The sequence below is a fragment of the Mustela nigripes genome, chromosome X (assembly GCF_022355385.1).
Source record: "Mustela nigripes isolate SB6536 chromosome X, MUSNIG.SB6536, whole genome shotgun sequence".
Classification (NCBI taxonomy): domain Eukaryota; kingdom Metazoa; phylum Chordata; class Mammalia; order Carnivora; family Mustelidae; genus Mustela; species Mustela nigripes.
The window spans coordinates 75,892,511-75,896,243 of record NC_081575.1 but is presented as its reverse complement, the minus strand read 5'-3'; positions in this window follow the sequence as shown (position 1 = coordinate 75,896,243).

Here is a 3,733-nt window from a genome sequence, read left to right as displayed (position 1 = left end):
AGAGCCCACCCCCTTGAAGGGGGCAGGAGGACTTAACTCAGGGAACATCATTGACTGAAAACTCATGTGGCAGGCCCCTCCCCAGAAAACCAACAGGAAAGAAAAAAAAAAAAAAGACTACAAGAGAACCACCACCACTATGTCATAAGACAACTTTTATTTTTAATTTGTTTCCACTATTCTGGCTCATATTTTAAATATAGATAATTTTTTAAACTATTTACCATCATAGCGAGTTGTCCAGTACATCAAATTCCATAATAACCTTCTAACCTGAACTTTTTGATATATACACCTGAGTTTCTCTTTTGTTTTTCTATTTTTTGAATTTTTTTTAAATTTTAGTTTAGTTTAGTCTAGTTTATTCATTTAAATTTTTATTTTCTAATATTCATATAGAGTTTAAGTTCAAAGTAATCCCCTTTCCCCCAATCAATACTACCCCTATAGGTAAACCAATTTTTAATCCCCTTTATCCTAGGAAAGTTGAGTCTTTTAACAAAGATATCAAGATACATCCAGGAAGGATGAAAAGAACCTTCCTCGCCCACAATGAGAATTTATAACCACTCTCCCATCTTTTTCTTCCACCAGAGTTTCTGTGTATTTGTGTTTGTCCTGATAGTATATAAATCTTACACTTGGGGTTCTTTTTGACAAGGTTCTTCCATTATTGCATATATATATATATATTTTCTCTTGTCATATACTTTTATCAGTCTTTTTGTTTGTCTGTTTTTCTTTGTATACCTCATAAATCTTACCTTGGGGCCCATTTGGGCTGAACCTTCTCTTTCATCTTCCCTTTCTTTCCTGTCTCTCTCTCTCTCTTTATCTTTTGCTTTTCTTTTGACTCTCGTTTGGGTGGGGAATCCTGATTGCTCAGAAGTGTTCCAGGGTTCACCTTGAATGCACCACAGTTGATACATCCAGCTACACCTGTTAAGTCACCTCTCACCAAAATGACTAGGAGAAGAAATGACCAACAGAAGAAAAATACAGAGGATGGGCCTTCTGCAACAGAGCTAACGACTATCAACATAGACAAAATGTTGGAAAGAGAATTCAGGCTAACAATTATCCAGGCAATAGCTAGGTTGGAGAAAGCCATGTGTGACCAAATGGAATTGATGAAGGCTGAGCTGAAAGTGACCAGACAGGATGTTCACAATGTTAGGGCACAGCTGAAACTAGTAGGAATGAGGTTCACAATGCTCTCAATGAGTTCCTATCTAATCTAAATTATCTCAACGCTAGAGTAATTGAGACAGAAGATAGAATTAGTGATCTGGAGGACAAACAGATAGAAAGGATCAGGAGGAAGCCTGGAACAGTTTAGAAACCACAAAAACAGAATCAGGGAAATAAATGATACCATGAAATGTTCCAACGTCAAAATTATTGGAATCCCTGAAGGGGAGGAGAAAGAAAGAAGTCTAGAAGATATAGTGGAACAAGTTCTTCATGAAAACTTTCCCAATCTCATGAATGGAACCAGCATTCATGTACTAGAGGCCGAACGGTCTCCACCCAAGACTATAGATTCCAGAAAAACATCAAGGCACGTGATGGTCAAATTGAGGAATCATAACTGTAGGTATAATCTCTTGAAAGCTGCTAGGACAAAGAGGCTGCTTACTTACAGAGGAAAGCCCATCAGAATAACGTCAGACCTGTCCACAGAGACCTGGCAAGCCACAAAGGGCTGGCAAGATATATTCAGTGCACTAAATGAGAAGAACATGCAGCCAAGAATACTTTATCCAGCAAAACTGACATTCAAAATGGATGGAGAGATAAAGAGTTTCCAAGGCCGGCAAGGATTAAAAGACTATACAACCACCAAGCCAACATTGCAGGAAATATTAAGGGGGGGGTTCTATCAAAGAGCAAAAATCCCAAGAATAGCATTGAACAGAAATATAGAGACAATCTACAGAAAGAAAGACTTCAAAAGTAACATGATGTCAATAAAAACGTGTCTATCAATAATCACCCTCAATGTGAATGGCCTAAATGTGCCCATAAAACGACACAGGGTTGCAGATTGGATAAAACGAAAGCACCCATCCATATGTTGTCTACAAGAGACCCATTTTGAACCTAAAGATACACCCAGACTGAAAGTGAAGGGATTGAGAAGCATCGTTCATGCCAATGGGCCTGAAAAGAAGGCCGGGGTAGCCATTCTCATATCAGACAAATTAGATTTTAAACTAAAGACTGTAGTCAGAGATACAGAAGGACACTACATAATCCTTAAAGGGACTATCCACCAAGATGATCTAACAATTGTAAATATCTATGCCCCCAATATAGGAGCAGCCAATTACATAAGAAAACTGTTAATTAAGATAAAGAGTCATATTGATATTAATACATTAATAGTAGGAGATCTTAACACGCCTCTCTCAGAAATAGAAAGATCATCGAAGCAGAAAATCAATAAGAAACAAGAGCATTGAAAGACACATTGGACCAGATGGACCTCATAGATATATACAGAACATTCCACCCTAAAACAACAGAATACTCATTCTTCTCAAGTGCACATGGAGCCTTCTCAGGAACAGACCACATACTGGGTCACAAATCAGGACTCAACTGATACCAAAAGACTGAGATTATTCCCTGCATATTCTCAGATCACAATGCCATGAAACTGGAGCTCAATCACAAGGAAAAGTTCTGAAAGAACTCAAACACTTGGAAGCTAAAGATCACCTTGCTTAAGAATGCTTGGATCAACCAGGAGATCAAAGAAGAACTGAAACAATTCATGGAAAACAATGAGAATGAAGACACTTCCGTTCAAAACCTATGGGATACAGCAAAAGCCGTCCTAAGGGGGAAATACATAGCCATCCAAGCCTCCCTCAAAAAAATGGAAAAATCCAGAACACAGCAGCTGTCTCTACACCTTATAGAACTGGAGAATCAAAAACAAATCAAACCAACTCTACACATAAGAAGGGAAATAATCAAGATTAGAGGTGAGATCAATGACATAGAAACCAGAGATACAGTAGAACGTATCAGTGAAACTAGAAGCTGGTTTTTTGAAAGAATCAGTAAGATCGATAAGCCATTGGCAACATTAACCCAAAAGAAAAGAGAGAAAGATCAAATACATAAAATTATGAATGAAAAGGGAGAGATCACAATGAACACCAAGGAAGTAGAAACAATCATCAGAAGTTATTATCAACAGTTATATGCCAATGAGCTTAGCAACCTAGATGAAATGGATGCATTCCTGGAAAACTATAAACTCCCAAAACTGAACCAGGAAGAAATTGACAACCTGAATAAACCTATATCTAGTAATGAGATTGAAGCGGTGATCAAAAACCTCCCCAAAAACAAGAGCCCAGGACCTAATGGATTTCCTGGGGAATTCTACCAAACTTTCAAAGAAGAATAACACCTATTCTCCTGAAGCTGTTTCAAAAATTGAAGCAGAGGAAAACTTCTAGACTCTTTCTATGAAGCCAGCATTACCCTGATCACCAAACCTGGCAAAGACCCTACCAAAAAGGAGAATTTCAGACCAATATCACTGATGTATATGGATGCTAAGATTCTCCACAAGATCCTAGCCAACAGGATCCAACAGCACATTAAAAAGATTATCCACCATGATCAGGTGGGATTCATCCCTGGGCTACAAGGATGGTTCAACATGTGTAAATCAATCAATGTGATAGAACAAATTAATAAGAGAAGAGAGAAG